Source organism: Medicago sativa, chromosome 8 (genome assembly GCF_051527215.1).
Source record: "Medicago sativa cultivar Bolivia chromosome 8, Bolivia_mono, whole genome shotgun sequence".
Taxonomy (NCBI): domain Eukaryota; kingdom Viridiplantae; phylum Streptophyta; class Magnoliopsida; order Fabales; family Fabaceae; genus Medicago; species Medicago sativa.
Window position 1 is genome coordinate 21,955,694 of NC_140756.1, and position 20,714 is coordinate 21,976,407.

Here is a 20,714-nt window from a genome sequence, read left to right on the forward strand (position 1 = left end):
AAAAATTTGTGAAAATTTGCTTGATTCTAGTTCCAATTCCTTGATATATGTTTGTGACCCATACCATATGATTTTGTGACATTTTAGCTACTATTTGTATATAATTTTGCTGTATGAGTGTGAATCTTGATTAGTTGCTTGCTTTGCAAGTCATGGCTATGAATAAATGGTACAAATGTGTCTAAGTTCACTTGGAAATGTAGAGTTCATCATGTGGCTTTAATTCTCATTTTAAGAACTGAATATATGCCTTTAAAAAAATGTGTGAGACTATGAGAGTTATGAGCTATGTGATGCTTGTATCCCATGGGTGAATTTTTAGTCATATTTTGCACTTGTCTTGGTTTATTTTGTGTTAGATTCCATGCTTTTATTATAGTATTTTTCTTGCCTTATTTTTTCTCCATATTATCATGTGCTACTAACCATTTTCTTGTGTTTCATGTTTCATACATCATGAGCATACTCTCTATCACACTTTCTCATCCCATTTCTTTACATTTCTTTTGCTTTTAATTCATTTGTGTGGGATTAGGTTCTCACAAGGAAGTAGTGTGTATGTAGGTGAAGGATGTAATATGGACTATGGACTCTAATAATGTACACCGACACAAGCACCGACACATGCACACACATCACTTTAGGTATATAGCTAGGATATGCATGTTTAGATGTATGTTTAGGATTGTATGTTTAGATGAATGTTTAGGATTTACACTTAGAAAAAAATCAATTTTCCAAAAAAACTTAAACGACATCACTCAAATCATTTTCACAATAAACCTTGGGATCAAAATCCCATTGATTTTCCTTTTATTTTCTTAATCAAACTTTAATGAATTTTAACCATACTTTGACTTTCATTTTGCAAAATAACTAATCCCACCTCACATTTTTTCCAATCTTATGCCCTAGAGGCCTCTCAATCTCCATTCTTCAAAATCCCATTTTCAAACTTAAAATCAACCAACAAAAACAAAAATATTTTTGAGAGAGAACTACGGTGGATTTGATCCCTTAAAAGGGTACGTAGGCAAGGAACAAAATTTCTTCAATTCAAATAAAACAAAAATTCAAACACATCCTTCTCCCTCCAATTCTTCACTTAGAAACTCTTAGGTTTAAATAAACACTTTCAAATAGCATTTAAAAATAAAGTGCGCGCGTAGAAATTAAAGACGGTTCCTATAGGATACTATAGTCGTTATGAGTGCCTAACACCTTCCCGTAGCGAAAACAACTCCCGGACCTCGATTCTCAAGGGTTTTGCTTATTTTTCCCTTCCCAAGAAAAAATGAGATATCAACGGTTAAAAAGGTTCAAACGTAATCAATGTTTGACACCCGAAAACCAAGATAAAACAATGAGGCAAAGGCGTTGGATGGAGTATTTAAAGGACTTTGATTTTGATTTGAAATACCATCCCAGAAAGGCCAACGTGGTAGCAGATGCCTTGAGTCGTAAGGCCTTAGCTCGAGCCGAGGTCATGATGCATGTTTGTAAGATGTATGAAAAGGTCCGAGACCTCAATCTTGAAGCCACCGAGGATAAAGATGGTATATGGTTGCATCAATTGGAAATTTCATGCGACTTGCGATCAAGAATTATCCAAGCACAAGGTACTGATTCAGAACTTCATAAAAGAAGTGTCCACTCGGAATTTTCTATAGCTTCGGATGGGGCAATTTTGTTTGAGGGAAGAATATATGTACCGAATGATCAAGAACTTAGAAGATTAATCTTGGAAGAGGCTCACAAAAGTAGTTTCTCGATTCATCCTGGTTCCACCAAGATGTATCAGGATTTAAAGAAAGGATACTGGTGGCCTGGTATGAAGACAGATATTGCCGAGTTTGTAGCAAGATGCATAGTATGTCAACAAGTCAAGATAGAACATCAAAGACCCGCTGGAATGTTGCAACAGTTAGAGATTCCTCAATGGAAATGGGAGCACATTACCATGGATTTTGTAGGCGGCTTACCTCGTACTCAAAGAGGGAATGATTCAATTTGGGTAATTGTGGACAGGTTAACTAAGTCGGCTCATTTCTTACCGGTTAAATCTACCTACAGGACGTCACAATATGCGGAATTGTTTATTTCAGAGATTGTCAAGTTGCACGGCGTCCCAGCGAGCATCGTATCAGATAGGGATCCCATCTTCACTTCACACTTTTGGAGAGCTTTTCATAGAGCTTTGGGAACTAAATTGAGACTAAGCACGTCTCACCATCCGCAGACTGATGGTCAGTCAGAGAGAACCATTCAGACTTTAGAGGATATGTTGCGTGCTTGCATTCTAGAAGATGGAGGAAGTTGGAATCACCACTTGCCTCTGATAGAATTTTCCTACAACAATAGCTATCACTCAAGTATTGGAATGGAACCTTACGAAGCATTGTATGGTAGGAAATGTAGAACTCCCTTGTGTTGGGCTGAAGTTGGGGATAAGAGCATCATTGGGCCAGAAATCATTCAAGAGACAACTCTGAAAATTAAGTCAATTCAGGAAAAGATGAGAACAGCTCAGAGTCGTCAGAAAAGCTACGCGGACAAGAGGCGAAGACCTTTAGAGTTTAATGAGGGTGATCATGTATTCTTAAAGGTTACCCCTAAGTTAGGTTTAAGGGGTGCTTTCAGAACTAAGAAGCTGTGTCCGAGGTATGTGGGACCGTTTTTGATACTCAAGCGTATCGGACCAGTGGCTTACCAACTGGCCTTACCTCCAGCTATGTCGGGATTACATGATGTATTTCATGTATCGCAATTAAAGAAGTACATTCCGGATCCTTTCCAACCTGTTGAGTTAGATTCAATAGATTTGAGATCAGATTTGACATTTCAGCCGGAACCAAAAGGAATAATAGACCGTGACATCAAATCCCTCAGGAACAAAGAGATTCCTATAGTGAAAGTGGTTTGGAGAGGTTCGCCGGATGGGGAAGTTACGTGGGAGCTTGAATCGGAAATGTTAAGTCAGTATCCACACTTGTTTTCAGGTATATTCTAAATTTCGAGGACGAAATTTTTTTTTAAGGGGGGTAGAATGTAACATCCCGCTTAATAAGACCTGATAACGATGCAATGTGTGCGTTTAAGGCGAGGGGCATTTTTGGAATTTCGCATGAGGAAGATATTTATATGATTTTGGGACTTTTGCTTTCATAATATATTTTCCACTCTCTCTCTAGGTTTTCTATCTTTCTCTTTTGCTCTTCCTTCTCTCTAAGATTATTACCACTACTCATCACCCAAACTTGAATCACCACTCAATCATCTTCTAAACCTTCACTAGACTAGAGATTAGGCTTAGTTTGTTGGCAAGGGAGTTGGTGCAAGCTTCACCAAAGATTTCTCATATCTAGGGTTTGTGGATAAGTTGTTGTCAAGAGCTTGAGCTTGTGTGAGTCTACTTATAATCATCCAAAGGTGAGTTCTTAGATAGATCCTTTCCATGGGTTGTGTGTTGCTTGTGAAAGAGTAGTTGTTTTGTTAGGGTTTATACATATAAATTATTTGCCCTTTTCATGTGATGCTTGTTTTGCTTATGGATACTTGCTCTAAGACTGTTTTTACAGGTTTAAATGTTCCTAAGGGTCATATTATGCTTTGTGATACTTGTATATGAGGTCTTTTGATCAAAAACACCATTTTGGGTGATTCTGGACTGTTAAAGCTCGCCTCGCGAGTAAGTTGCTCGCCACGGCGAGCTCGAAGGCCGCAGGGGGGGTGTTGCTCACCTTCTGCTCGCAGCTGCGAGTAAGGCAGCTCGCCTCGTGAGCTCTTGTACTCGCCTAGGCGAGTAAGTCAGTGCAGCACTGCACTGTTTGCTCGCCTCTTGCCTTTGGTCGTTCTTCGAGCTATTTTCCTTGGACAGTCTATTTATAAGTGAACCCCTCATAACAATGTCCTAAGACATAGGCTTTCAAATGTTTTCTTGAGAATAAAAGAGTGAAGCAAGTATTCGTTGGTGATGGCAAAGCATGACATGAGAGAAAGCTAAGTCCTGAATGGGTAGCAAGCTATACACTATGATAAAGGAAGAGAACTTAGAGCCTCGATCTATATATCGAGAATTAGATAGTTAAGTTTTGAGATTGATTAATAAGAAGAATAACGAATAGTTAATCTATTCACGAGTAAGATAAGACAAGAATCATACGAATAAGATTATTAAGAAGTAAGGTGTCGTATCTTTTGTATACCTTCCAAGGATGGGTACAAAAGGTTCTCCAAGGGGAATGGGGTAAGCCGTGAGGGACCCGCATGTTCACTAAGGGAGTCCGGTACGCCTTGTTAGGCATTATTACCGGTAGTAAAGGATTAACTTCCGGGGCTGCTCCTCCTGGAACTAATCCGTAAAATGAATCCAGATATTCTTGATTGTTCAACGCTAACTTCTAACCTAATACTTGAACAAGTTTTACGCTTGCGTATGATTTAAGCTAAGATATAATATGTACAAGATTAGAATCAAGTAAAGAAGTATGTCGAAGACGAGTTAGGTTTTATCTAGTCGTCCGACTTAGAGATGTGTCATGAAAGATAGTTCTTGATAATTAACGCGTATCTTGATATAGCGATCTTAGACTTTTCCCTTGATCGCCATGACATGAATAGAGTAGCGAAACCTCTAGTAAGTTTGAGAATCTACGACGGATCTAGCATGCACTACCGTCTAGCCAAGAAAGACCACACACGTATAATCAACCGACAGGTTGTATAATAGACACGTGATGACCATAGATTTTTCCCCAAGGTTATCACTAGCCTAGGCTAGATGGAACTCACTGAGGCATTATGTCTCATCCAACTCCTTATTTGTTCAGGTTCACAGGTTGCTCAAAGAAAAGGTAAGGAAAAAGCTTTGGATTGATCGAGTTTGCAGAAATCAAAGTGGAGTTGAATTAAGGATGCATATGTTATATTATTTAAGTTATGTTGTTAGACTTCGTAACTAGATCTATGAAGCAAAAACTTTGGTGTGTAATAATGTAACATATGACACGGAAGCTTTGTATCTTAACTCTCGACTTAAAGTCGTTTCTGTATTGTATAATTAATGTAACCAATATCACTCTTTAATGCACGTTTGATTATTCTAGATAATTTCAAACTGGGCGTTACACATTGTTTTGTGGAAAAATGATTTACTTCGGGGTAATGATTAGTTCTTAGAAATATGAACACAATCTCTTTGTCTAAACATAGTTGATTATCTATCTTTGTTTACCTCATTCTTTGTATATCATATTCTATTGACACGTAAGCTTTTATTTTAAACCTTTTAGAACTGATTTAACCTATCATTATCCAAATTTAATATTAGTCCAAAAGAAACCCATGATATCGTGGACCGACTTGATTAAATAGTTTTTTTAAAAAAAATACGACAATCAAAATAGGATACAAAATGTCTAGGTAAAAGTGAGATTTCTTCGAAATAAAAAATAATGTCTGTTTTATAAATTTTAAGTATCATTTTAAAATGTAACATAAACTTTTGCAAGTTACAAAATTAGATTATTTTAATATGCAAAAGTTGTAAGAGAAGTTAAAAAAACAATAAAAAAACTCGGTTTCTCTAGAACTTGAAAACTTACCTTTCTTAGTATTTTATGAGAGTTACAACAACATACTAAATACATTTTTACGTTAATATAGTGTTACATATATTATAAATAAGAATTTGTTCATAACCAATTCACCTAAGCAAATCATCTTTAAGAATTTGATTAAACTAGCATTCTCTAAATAGGCATGGCATCATTCAATGGCTTTTACGATGTTGTGACTATTATGATCAGTTTTACTTTGCTTTTCACAACGTCATTGTGTTCTGAAATTTCTCAGCCACCTTCTGGAGGTCCTTCCCATGATGTTACTTCTGCCCCAAGGCCATTGTCGTCGTATGAGAAGTATTTAACTAATTGTGCAAGCAAATTAAAGCCTGCAGAATGTGGTAAACAAATATTCTCTGTTGTATTTGTTGGAAATCAAATTGTTAGTGATTATTGTTGTCATAGCCTTGTGAATGATGTTGGAAAATCCTGCCATTATGACTTGACAAGAAATGCACTCCAATGGCCAGCATATGCCAAAAACAAAACTGAAATTTTGAAGAGGAATGACAAAGTTTGGAACGATTGCATTGCAGTTCGTCCCATTTTACCTTGAACATAAATTTAGCGGAAAAATGAATGAATCAATGATAGCCACACGATGTATCATATGACTATTTTATTTTATACTAAATGAATTTTGACCAACTCGAGTATTTCATATCACAATGGTCTAGTTTAAGATCTTTGCCCTTTATTTAATATCATAAAATAAAAATATGTTTGTACAAACAAATATACTATAAGTTTTTCTCATCAAAATTAATATCAAATAGTCGTTTCTTACAAATTACATAAAAACAAACAAAAATCATATGGACCGCCTTTTGGAAATATTAAAGTAAATATGCTCGTAATTACCTCAAAAAGTAGACTATTCTCTCTCATTTTTCACTATATCTCTCTCTAACTTTCTATCTCTCATTCCAAAATATCAAGACGTAGGCAAAGAAAATAAAAAACAATATATCACTAAAATAACACAAATCCGCAAAAATAATACTACTAAGAAAGTCTAGTCCATACTTTCTATTGATAACTTAAGCTTAGTTGATACTTTTTAGGATATTTAATACGAGCCAATATATTTATCTAAACTAATACTAGAGTTTCAGTTATCTTACATGATCCATTATGTGAGTCTCAAAAACTATTAGAAAAACTAATAAATTCCAAAACTTCACAACAAAAAAAGATTAAACCATTAATTTTAAAACAAGTTATAAAAGTGCAGGTTGAACCCTAAATAAGTAAACTAATATATTTGTTCGATTAGGTGAGTTTCCTTCCCCAATTCTTATAATCAGCAAACACATACTAGTGGTTAAAAAAGTCATATTGAAAAACTGTAATTTCAATAAAAAAAACTAGTAGAACTTCATGTACATTCTTATTTTATATTTTGAAAAAACTATTTCATTTACGCGGTTTAAAATAACTTTAAATAAGTCAAAACCAAAAAACAAATTAAAGCATGAAAAAATAATGAAAAGCTTCAAGAACATAATCCATAAGTTTAAATTTTTAATGAAAAATAGCTTTTATACAGTTGATTTAGAAGACACAATACATAAAAAGTATCATATTTTTATATGTGAATTAGTTGGGCGCCTAATATAAGAATAGTAGAAAACACGATCACCTCGCCAATCACTATTTGCTCATGTCTCTTTCCCTATCCTTTGGATTTGAATGAGGGCGTATGGAGATGATATTACTAAATACATGCTTCATGTATTTGTTTCTAATCATTGTTTTGTGGAAAAATGATTTACTTCGGGGTAATGATTAGTTCTTAGAAATATGAACACAATCTCTTTGTCCTAACATAGTTGATTATCTATCTTTGTTTACCTCATTCTTTGTATATCATATTCTATTGACACGTAAGCTTTTATTTTAAACCTTTTAGAACTGATTTAACCTATCATTATCCAAATTTAATATCAGTCCAAAATAAACCCATGATATTGTGGACCGACTTGATTAAATAGTTTTTTTAAAAAAAATACGACAATCAAAATAGGATACAAAATGTCTAGGTAAAAGTGAGATTTCTTCGAAATAAAAAATAATGTCTGTTTTGTAAATTTTAAGTATCATTTTAAAATGTAACATAAACTTTTGCAAGTTACAAAATTAGATTATTTTAATTTGTAAAAGTTGTAAGAGAAGTTAAAAAAACAATAAAAAAACTCGGTTTCTCTAGAACTTGAAAACTTACCTTTCTTAGTATTTTATGAGAGTTACAACAAACTACTAAATACATTTTTACGTTAATATAGTGTTACATATATTATAAATAAGAATTTGTTCATAACCAATTCACCTAAGCAAATCATCTTTAAGAATTTGATTAAACTATCATTCTCTAAATAGGCATGGCATCATTCAATGGCTTTTACGATGTTGTGACTATTATGATCAGTTTTACTTTGCTTTTCACAACGTCATTGTGTTCTAAAATTTCTCAGCCACCTTCTGGAGGTCCTTCCCATGATGTTACTTCTGCCCCAAGGCCATTGTCGTCGTATGAGAAGTATTTAACTAATTGTGCAAGCAAATTAAAGCCTGCAGAATGTGGTAAACAAATATTCTCTGCTGTATTTGTTGGAAATCAAATTGTTAGTGATTATTGTTGTCATAGCCTTGTGAATGATGTTGGAAAATCCTGCCATTATGACTTGACAAGAAATGCACTCCAATGGCCAGCATATGCCAAAAACAAAACTGAAATTTTGAAGAGGAATGACAAAGTTTGGAACGATTGCATTGCAGTTCGTCCCATTTTACCTTGAACATAAATTCAGCGGAAAAATGAATGAATCAATGATAGCCACACGATGTATCATATGACTATTTTATTTTATACTAAATGAATTTTGACCAACTCGAGTATTTCATATCACAATGGTCTAGTTTAAGATCTTTGCCCTTTATTTTAATATCATAAAATAAAAATATGTTTGTACAAACAAATATACTATAAGTTTTTCTCATTAAAATTAATATCAAATAGTCGTTTCTTACAAATTACATAAAAACAAACAAAAATCATATGGACCGCCTTTTGGAAATATTAAAATAAATATGCTCGTAATTACCTCAAAAAGTAGACTATTCTCTCTCATTTTTCACTATATCTCTCTCTAACTTTCTATCTCTCATTCCAAAATATCAAGACGTAGGCAAAGAAAATAAAAAACAATATATCACTAAAATAACACAAACCCACAAAAATAATACTACTAAGAAAGTCTAGTCCATACTTTCTATTGATAACTTAAGCTTAGTTGATACTTTTTAGGATATTTAATACGAGCCAATATATTTATTTAAACTAATACTAGAGTTTCAGTTATCTTACATGATCCATTATGTGAGTCTCAAAAACTATTAGAAAAACTAATAAATTCCAAAACTTCACAACAAAAAAAGATTAAACCATTAATTTTAAAACAAGTTATAAAAGTGCAGGTTGAACCCTAAATAAGTAAACTAATATATTTGTTCGATTAGGTGAGTTTCCTTCCCCAATTCTTATAATCAGCAAACACATACTAGTGGTTAAAAAAGTCATACTGAAAAACTGTAATTTCAATAAAAAAAAACTAGTAGAACTTCATGTACATTCTTATTTTATATTTTGAAAAAACTATTTCATTTACGCGGTTTAAAATAACTTTAAATAAGTCAAAACTAAAAAACAAATTAAAGCATGAAAAAATAATGAAAAGCTTCAGGAACATAATCCATAAGTTTAAATTTTTAATGAAAAATAGCTTTTATACAGTTGATTTAGAAGACACAATACATAAAAAGTATCATATTTTTATATGTGAATTAGTTGGGCGCCTAATGTAAGAATAGTAGAAAACACGATCACCTCGCCAATCACTATTTGCTCATGTCTCTTTCCCTATCCTTTGGATTTGAATGAGGGCGTATGGACATGATATTACTAAATACATGCTTCATGTATTTGTTTCTAATCATTGTTTTGTGGAAAAATGATTTACTTCGGAGTAATGATTAGTTCTTAGAAATATGAACACAATCTCTTTGTCCTAACATAGTTGATTATCTATCTTTGTTTACCTCATTCTTTGTATATCATATTCTATTGACACATAAGCTTTTATTTTAAACCTTTTAGAACTGATTTAACCTATCATTATCCAAATTTAATATTAGTCCAAAAGAAACCCATGATATCGTGGACCGACTTGATTAAATAGTTTTTTTAAAAAAAATACGACAATCAAAATAGGATACAAAATGTCTAGGTAAAAGTGAGATTTCTTCGAAATAAAAAATAATGTCTGTTTTATAAATTTTAAGTATCATTTTAAAATGTAACATAAACTTTTGCAAGTTACAAAATTAGATTATTTTAATATGTAAAAGTTGTAAGAGAAGTTAAAAAACCAATAAAAAAACTCGGTTTCTCTAGAACTTGAAAACTTACCTTTCTTAGTATTTTATGAGAGTTACAACAACATACTAAATACATTTTTACGTTAATATAGTGTTACATATATTATAAATAAGAATTTGTTCATAACCAATTCACCTAAGCAAATCATCTTTAAGAATTTGATTAAACTATCATTCTCTAAATAGGCATGGCATCATTCAATGGCTTTTACGATGTTGTGACTATTATGATCAGTTTTACTTTGCTTTTCACAACGTCATTGTGTTCTGAAATTTCTCAGCCACCTTCTGGAGGTCCTTCCCATGATGTTACTTCTGCCCCAAGGCCATTGTCGTCGTATGAGAAGTATTTAACTAATTGTGCAAGCAAATTAAAGCCTGCAGAATGTGGTAAACAAATATTCTCTGCTGTATTTGTTGGAAATCAAATTGTTTGACGTGATTATTGTTGTCAAAGCCTTGTGAATGATGTTGGAAAATCCTGCCATTATGACTTGACAAGAAATGCACTCCAATGGCCAGCATATGCCAAAAACAAAACTGAAATTTTGAAGAGGAATGACAAAGTTTGGAACGATTGCATTGCAGTTCGTCCCATTTTACCTTGAACATAAATTCAGTGGAAAAATGAATGAATCAATGATAGCCACACGATGTATCATATGACTATTTTATTTTATACTAAATGAATTTTGACCAACTCGAGTATTTCATATCACAATGGTCTAGTTTAAGATCTTTGCCCTTTATTTTAATATCATAAAATAAAAATATGTTTGTACAAACAAATATACTATAAGTTTTTCTCATCAAAATTAATATCAAATAGTCGTTTCTTACAAATTACATAAAAACAAACAAAAATCATATGGACCGCCTTTTGGAAATATTAAAGTAAATATGCTCGTAATTACCTCAAAAAGTAGACTATTCTCTCTCATTTTTCACTATATCTCTCTCTAACTTTCTATCTCTCATTCCAAAATATCAAGACGTAGGCAAAGAAGCAAAAATAATACTACTAAGAAAGTCTAGTCCATACTTTCTATTGATAACTTAAGCTTAGTTGATACTTTTTAGGATATTTAAAACGAGCCAATATATTTATTTAAACTAATACTAGAGTTTCAGTTATCTTACAAGATCCATTATGTGAGTCTCAAAAACTATTAGAAAAACTAATAAATTCCAAAACTTCACAACAAAAAAAGATTAAACCATTAATTTCAAAACAAGTTATAAAAGTGCAGGTTGAACCCTAAATAAGTAAACTAATATATTTGTTCGATTAGGTGAGTTTCCTTCCCCAATTCTTATAATCAGCAAACACATACTAGTGGTTAAAAAAGTCATATTGAAAAACTGTAATTTCAATAAAAAAAACTAGTAGAACTTCATGTACATTCTTATTTTATATTTTGAAAAAACTATTGCATTTACGCGGTTTAAAATAACTTTAAATAAGTCAAAACCAAAAAACAAATTAAAGCATGAAAAAATAATGAAAAGCTTCAAGAACATAATCCATTAGTTTAAATTTTTAATGAAAAATAGCTTTTATACAGTTGATTTAGAAGACACAATACATAAAAAGTATCATATTTTTATATGTGAATTAGTTGGGCGCCTAATGTAAGAATAGTAGAAAACACGATCACCTCGCCAATCACTATTTTCTCATGTCTCTTTCCCTATCCTTTGGATTTGAATGAGGGCGTATGGAGATGATATTACTAAATACATGCTTCATGTATTTGTTTCTAATCATTGTTTGTGGAAAAATGATTTACTTCGGGGTAATGATTAGTTCTTAGAAATATGAACACAATCTCTTTGTCCTAACATAGTTGATTATCTATCTTTGTTCACCTCATTCTTTGTATATCATATTCTATTGACACGTAAGCTTTTATTTTAAAACTTTTAGAACTGATTTAACCTATCATTATCCAAATTTAATATTAGTCCAAAAGAAACCCATGATATCGTGGACCGACTTGATTAAATAGTTTTTTTAAAAAAAATACGACAATCAAAATAGGATACAAAATGTCTAGGTAAAAGTGAGATTTTGTAACACCCACGTCGTGGCTTTCGATATCCCGCTAGGTGGATACGAAAGGTTCCCGACCTAAGGGGAACGGTTTAAGCCGCAAGGGACCCCCACGACAATAGTAGGAACCGAAACACATCGGAATGAGAGGGATCCGGAGGCCGTGTAGGTATGGGACTACATGGTTGAAGGAAGGCTTATAAGAATTGTTAGGTACTACCCATATCAACAAGATGCATCTTCTTTTCGGGAGCTCAATCCATAGGAACTCCACAGTTAAGCGTGCTTGGCTTGGAGTAGTACTAGGATGGGTGACCTACCGGGAAGTTTCCCGGTAAGCATGTGAGTGAGGACAAAGCATGCTGAAAGGACTCGTGTTGGTTTGTGGGGTTTGTCGGCAATCCTGTAAGCAGTCTGGGATGTTACACTTGGTATCAGAGCAGACCTCTCCCAGTACGGTGTGGTTCGGGGACGAACCAGGCGGAAGCTGGTGGGCATGTAACACCCACGTCGTGGCTTTCGATATCCCGCTAGGTGGATACGAAAGGTTCCCGACCTAAGGGGAACGGTTTAAGCCGCAAGGGACCCCCACGACAATAGTAGGAACCGAAACACATCGGAATGAGAGGGATCCGGAGGCCGTGTAGGTATGGGACTACATGGTTGAAGGAAGGCTTATAAGAATTGTTAGGTACTACCCATATCAACAAGATGCATCTTCTTTTCGGGAGCTCAATCCATAGGAACTCCACAGTTAAGCGTGCTTGGCTTGGAGTAGTACTAGGATGGGTGACCTACCGGGAAGTTTCCCGGTAAGCATGTGAGTGAGGACAAAGCATGCTGAAAAGACTCGTGTTGGTTTGTGGGGTTTGTTGGCAATCCTGTAAGCAGTCTGGGATGTTACAGATTTCTTCGAAATAAAAAATAATGTCTGTTTTATAAATTTTAAGTATCATTTTAAAATGTAACATAAACTTTTGCAAGTTACAAAATTAGATTATTTTAATATGTAAAAGTTGTAAGAGAAGTTAAAAAAACAATAAAAAAAACTCGGTTTCTCTAGAACGTGAAAACTTACCTTTCTTAGTATTTTATGAGAGTTACAACAACATACTAAATACATTTTTACGTTAATATAGTGTTACATATATTATAAATAAGAATTTGTTCATAACCAATTCACCTAAGCAAATCATCTTTAAGAATTTGATTAAACTATCATTCTCTAAATAGGCATGGCATCATTCAATGGCTTTTACGATGTTGTGACTATTATGATCAGTTTTACTTTGCTTTTCACAACGTCATTGTGTTCTGAAATTTCTCAGCCACCTTCTGGAGGTCCTTCCCATGATGTTACTTTTGCCCCAAGGCCATTGTCGTCGTATGAGAAGTATTTAACTAATTGTGCAAGCAAATTAAAGCCTGCAGAATGTGGTAAACAAATATTCTCTGCTGTATTTGTTGGAAATCAAATTGTTAGTGATTATTGTTGTCATAGCCTTGTGAATGATGTTGGAAAATCCTGCCATTATGACTTGACAAGAAATGCACTCCAATGGCCAGCATATGCCAAAAACAAAATTGAAATTTTGAAGAGGAATGACAAAGTTTGGAACGATTGCATTGCAGTTCGTCCCATTTTACCTTGAACATAAATTCAGCGGAAAAATGAATGAATCAATGATAGCCACACGATGTATCATATGACTATTTTATTTTATACTAAATGAATTTTGACCAACTCGAGTATTTCATATCACAATGGTCTGGTTTAAGATCTTTGCCCTTTATTTTAATATCATAAAATAAAAATATGTTTGTACAAACAAATATACTATAAGTTTTTCTCATCAAAATTAATATCAAATAGTCGTTTCTTACAAATTACATAAAAACAAACAAAAATCATATGGACCGCCTTTTGGAAATATTAAAGTAAATATGCTCGTAATTACCTCAAAAAGTAGACTATTCTCTCTCATTTTTCACTATATCTCTCTCTAACTTTCTATCTCTCATTCCAAAATATCAAGACGTAGGCAAATCCGCAAAAATAATACTACTAAGAAAGTCTAGTCCATACTTTCTATTGATAACTTAAGCTTAGTTGATACTTTTTAGGATATTTAATACGAGCCAATATATTTATTTAAACTAATACTAGAGTTTCAGTTATCGTACATGATCCATTATGCGAGTCTCAAAAACTATTAGAAAAACTAATAAATTGCAAAACTTCACAACAAAAAAAGATTAAACCATTAATTTTAAAACAAGTTATAAAAGTGCAGGTTGAACCCTAAATAAGTAAACTAATATATTTGTTCGATTAGGTGAGTTTCCTTCTCCAATTCTTACAATCAGCAAACACATACTAGTGGTGAAAAAAGTCATATTGAAAAACTGTAATTTCAATAAAAAAAAACTAGTAGAACTTCATGTACATTCTTATTTTATATTTTGAAAAAACTATTTCATTTACGCGGTTTAAAATAACTTTAAATAAGTCAAAACCAAAAAACAAATTAAAGCATGAAAAAATAATGAAAAGCTTCAAGAACATAATCCATAAGTTTAAATTTTTAATGAAAAATAGCTTTTATACAGTTGATTAAGAAGACACAATACATAAAAAGTATCATATTTTTATATGTGAATTAGTTGGGCGCCTAATGTAAGAATAGTAGAAAACACGATCACCTCGCCAATCACTATTTGCTCATGTCTCTTTCCCTATCCTTTGGATTTGAATGAGGGCGTATGGAGATGATATTACTAAATACATGCTTCATGTATTTGTTTCTAATCATTGTTTGTGGAAAAATGATTTACTTCGGGGTAATGATTAGTTCTTAGAAATATGAACACAATCTCTTTGTCCTAACATAGTTGATTATCTATCTTTGTTTACCTCATTCTTTGTATATCATATTCTATTGACACATAAGCTTTTATTTTAAAACTTTTAGAACTGATTTAACCTATCATTATCCAAATTTAATATTAGTCCAAAAGAAACCCATGATATCGTGGACCGACTTGATTAAATAGTTTTTATAAAAAAAATACGACAATCAAAATAGGATACAAAATGTCTAGGTAAAAGTGAGATTTTGTAACACCCACGTCGTGGCTTTCGATATCCCGCTAGGTGGATACGAAAGGTTCCCGACCTAAGGGGAACGGTTTAAGCCGCAAGGGACCCCCACGACAATAGTAGGAACCGAAACACATCGGAATGAGAGGGATCCGGAGGCCGTGTAGGTATGGGACTACATGGTTGAAGGAAGGCTTATAAGAATTGTTAGGTACTACCCATATCAACAAGATGCATCTTCTTTTCGGGAGCTCAATCCATAGGAACTCCACAGTTAAGCGTGCTTGGCTTGGAGTAGTACTAGGATGGGTGACCTACCGGGAAGTTTCCCGGTAAGCATGTGAGTGAGGACAAAGCATGCTGAAAGGACTCGTGTTGGTTTGTGGGGTTTGTCGGCAATCCTGTAAGCAGTCTGGGATGTTACACTTGGTATCAGAGCAGACCTCTCCCAGTACGGTGTGGTTCGGGGACGAACCAGGCGGAAGCTGGTGGGCATGTAACACCCACGTCGTGGCTTTCGATATCCCGCTAGGTGGATACGAAAGGTTCCCGACCTAAGGGGAACGGTTTAAGCCGCAAGAGACCCCCACGACAATAGTAGGAACCGAAACACATCGGAATGAGAGGGATCCGGAGGCCGTGTAGGTATGGGACTACATGGTTGAAGGAAGGCTTATAAGAATTGTTAGGTACTACCCATATCAACAAGATGCATCTTCTTTTCGGGAGCTCAATCCATAGGAACTCCACAGTTAAGCGTGCTTGGCTTGGAGTAGTACTAGGATGGGTGACCTACCGGGAAGTTTCCCGGTAAGCATGTGAGTGAGGACAAAGCATGCTGAAAAGACTCGTGCTGGTTTGTGGGGTTTGTTGGCAATCCTGTAAGCAATCTGGGATGTTACAGATTTCTTCGAAATAAAAAATAATGTCTGTTTTATAAATTTTAAGTATCATTTTAAAATGTAACATAAACTTTTGCAAGTTACAAAATTAGATTATTTTAATATGTAAAAGTTGTAAGAGAAGTTAAAAAAACAATAAAAAAAACTCGGTTTCTCTAGAACGTGAAAACTTACCTTTCTTAGTATTTTATGAGAGTTACAACAACATACTAAATACATTTTTACGTTAATATAGTGTTACATATATTATAAATAAGAATTTGTTCATAACCAATTCACCTAAGCAAATCATCTTTAAGAATTTGATTAAACTATCATTCTCTAAATAGGCATGGCATCATTCAATGGCTTTTACGATGTTGTGACTATTATGATCAGTTTTACTTTGCTTTTCACAACGTCATTGTGTTCTGAAATTTCTCAGCCACCTTCTGGAGGTCCTTCCCATGATGTTACTTCTGCCCCAAGGCCATTGTCGTCGTATGAGAAGTATTTAACTAATTGTGCAAGCAAATTAAAGCCTGCAGAATGTGGTAAACAAATATTCTCTGCTGTATTTGTTGGAAATCAAATTGTTAGTGATTATTGTTGTCATAGCCTTGTGAATGATGTTGGAAAATCCTGCCATTATGACTTGACAAGAAATGCACTCCAATGGCCAGCATATGCCAAAAACAAAATTGAAATTTTGAAGAGGAATGACAAAGTTTGGAACGATTGCATTGCAGTTCGTCCCATTTTACCTTGAACATAAATTCAGCGGAAAAATGAATGAATCAATGATAGCCACACGATGTATCATATGACTATTTTATTTTATACTAAATGAATTTTGACCAACTCGAGTATTTCATATCACAATGGTCTGGTTTAAGATCTTTGCCCTTTATTTTAATATCATAAAATAAAAATATGTTTGTACAAACAAATATACTATAAGTTTTTCTCATCAAAATTAATATCAAATAGTCGTTTCTTACAAATTACATAAAAACAAACAAAAATCATATGGACCGCCTTTTGGAAATATTAAAGTAAATATGCTCGTAATTACCTCAAAAAGTAGACTATTCTCTCTCATTTTTCACTATATCTCTCTCTAACTTTCTATCTCTCATTCCAAAATATCAAGACGTAGGCAAATCCGCAAAAATAATACTACTAAGAAAGTCTAGTCCATACTTTCTATTGATAACTTAAGCTTAGTTGATACTTTTTAGGATATTTAATACGAGCCAATATATTTATTTAAACTAATACTAGAGTTTCAGTTATCGTACATGATCCATTATGCGAGTCTCAAAAACTATTAGAAAAACTAATAAATTGCAAAACTTCACAACAAAAAAAGATTAAACCATTAATTTTAAAACAAGTTATAAAAGTGCAGGTTGAACCCTAAATAAGTAAACTAATATATTTGTTCGATTAGGTGAGTTTCCTTCTCCAATTCTTACAATCAGCAAACACATACTAGTGGTGAAAAAAGTCATATTGAAAAACTGTAATTTCAATAAAAAAAAACTAGTAGAACTTCATGTACATTCTTATTTTATATTTTGAAAAAACTATTTCATTTACGCGGTTTAAAATAACTTTAAATAAGTCAAAACCAAAAAACAAATTAAAGCATGAAAAAATAATGAAAAGCTTTGTAACACCCATACTAGACGTATCTAGAATGTCTAGCACGTGCGTTAAGTTTAGTATTGGATACATTAAAATTTTACAACAATACAACTACGAATGAATATATATATACAACAAAATGCGTTCGTACATAATAATACAACTCAACTTTTCTAAAGTATAACAGATGCATCCTTGAATATCCACATTATCCTGCAGCGGTACGAACGAACACTTGTCGCAACATCCATTCGGCTACTAGCTTGCTAATCCAACCTGTTTATCTGAAACAAATAAGGATTGGGATGAGACATAATGTCTCAGTGAGTTCCCCTAAATCCTAGGCTACAGGCAACCTCAGGGGAAACCTACGGTCACCACGTGTCTAAAATACAACCTGACGGTTGATTATACGTGTGTGGGGACTTGCATACTTAGACGGTCGTGCATACTAGGGCCGTCATAGTCTTATCTCACTTGTTATAGGCTTCACTTCCTATACGTGTCATGGCGGTCGAGGGGAATCTAAAACCGCATTGCCAAGAATACGCTCTACGCATTAAGGCCCAAGTCTAACATAATCATGACACGATTCTAACCCGGACGATTAGGGGAAACCTAATATCGTCAACGGTATATCTTTCTCTATACTTGCTCTATGCATTAACTATGTTGTATCTAACAACGTATTCCATCTTGGTATCATGCTAGTTTTGACGCACTACGTCTATGCTCTACTATTCTTGACGATCTACGTCAAGGCTCTACTAATTCTTGACGACCTACGTCAAGGCTCTATGACATAACATAAATATATCTAACAAATATGCATAGTCAAGTTCATTCATAACGTTAGCGTTTAACAAACAAATATTATCTGAGTTCATTTTACGGAAAGCCCCGAGTGGAGTAACCCCGAGCGCAATCCCTATCTATCCGATGGAAACCTATCTAAGGTATAACCAACGGCACTCCTGCAGTGACGTGCGGGATCCTTACGGCTAACCCCGTTTCACCTAATGGAAACCTCTTGAACCAACCTAGTGTGGACACAAGAGACACGACACTACCTCTTGCTTACTAAGTGACATGCGGGTTCCTTACGGCTAACCCCGTTTCACCTAATGGAAATCCCTTGTACCAACCTAGTGTGGACACAAGAGACATGGCACCTTTATCTTTAAAATCTTGGTCTAAATATATGCATGAGTATTAAATCTATACTAGCTATCTCTTTTACCTCGGATGTCTATACGATCCAACTAGAGGTAAACTATATGCTTGCTTAACTTACTACGTGAAGAGATATCTAATCAATTCACGTCTTGCCATACTCGTATGGCACTCTAGCTTCTATTCGAAGAGATTACTCTATGCCACTTCGCAACTAGTCAAGCATACTACTCATGCCTAACATTCTATTCTCTACTAACTATTCTAGTTCTTGACAAGCTATGTCAAGGCTCTACTTTCATCCCATGCATAGTTTCTTGCTACCCGAATAATTCGGCTAAAACTCTCTCTTGAGCCATCCTTGTAATACATGCTAAGATTGCCATGATTAATGATGCAAGGATCAATTGACGAGTTGTGCAAATTTCCAATAGTTACTAAAGACTGAAAATGCGAAAACCCAAGTCTTAAGCCATTTAGAAAATTCTACGATTTCATAAGGCCAAGTTTGTTCCAGTTGAGAAATGAGTGAAAACAGTCAAAGAATACTTCGAAACGATCGCCTCGGACCCCCACACGACTGCCCCCAAGCACCCGAGCGCAAGACAACGCGGACGTTGTCCTGTCTGGGGCGCCTGGCGCCAGGAGTTGGGCGCCTAGCGCTGGCTCCCTGTGTGTGGGCGCCTAGCGCCCTTGTACAGGCGCAGCGCTGCGAACTTTCGCGTTTTCAGTGCTTTCGGCTACGGGTTTTCGCCATTTTCGACCCAAAACTCGTCCAATTTGACCCTGTAATGCACCAAACACATCCAACAACTTGTATAGACTTATTTAAACATATACCATGGCAATTTTAACATGTAAACAACTTGGATTGGCTTGGGGTACTAAAGTTCCATAAAAACTAAACTAACATAAATCATGATTTTTCTACAAGATTAATCAATCCCAAAGGTGGGTAATCTATCTATGGAACTCACATGATATAGCAGCACCTAACAAGCTTTGATCCATCTTGTTCAAGCTCAAACCCTAACTTCAAAGTTCCTCTAATCATGCTAAACTTCTCCTTCTTGATGTTCTTGCTCACAAAGCTTCTTTGATCCATGCTTGACCACTAATCCCATGTGTTTGGAAGCTTTGAAAGATTATGGTAGAGAGAGAGAGTGGCGTGGCTAGAGAGAAGGAAGAGAGAAATTCTTTCTCTCAAAACCTAGAGAGAGAAAGTCATGAAGATAATGAAGAATTTTGGCCCAAAACCACTTTTATACCACTTTGCGTGCAAGTACCAGAATACCCTTGTCTCAGGCGTGTTAAATCTGACACTGATACTTAACTCGTATTAAGCTGACATCCCATAAATTATTTCCATCACACGTATTTTCCATGAACTTAAATCCTCTGGCATTATCGTCTGGTAATATTCTGATGCTGACAGGCGGGATGTTACACTCTACCCCCCTTAAAGAAATTTCGTCCTCGAAATTTAGAAATCATCTACAATCATTGCAACTAAAATCTGTCTCCTTTGGTTCCTGCTATACTAAATCTGATCAAACTCACTCCGTAGAGTTTCGAAGCATACTTTCCTTATCAATACATGTAATTCTTCCTCTTTCTTATCTCTTGACACATTAACTTCCAAAGTCACAAACCGAATCGATTTTCGTTGATGGTTGCCCATGCCTTTTCCTCTTTTGAAAACCTTAGGGGGTGATATGCATTCGTCACTCGATATAAAAAAAAAACAATTTCTCATTGCATAACAGATGGTGAAGACAACTCTCCAATTGTCACTGCAT

General features: G+C 34.4%; 1 long non-coding RNA gene across 1 annotated transcript; it reads right to left on the reverse strand.

The window, feature by feature from the left end:
- Positions 1 to 17,788: 17,788 nt before the first annotated feature.
- LOC146897820 (uncharacterized) lies at positions 17,789 to 20,525 on the reverse strand. Its single transcript, XR_015021447.1, has 2 exons — positions 19,893 to 20,525; positions 17,789 to 18,026 (listed from the first exon to the last, which is right to left on the reverse strand). It is a non-coding gene; the product is annotated as an uncharacterized LOC146897820 (long non-coding RNA).
- Positions 20,526 to 20,714: the final 189 nt, after the last annotated feature.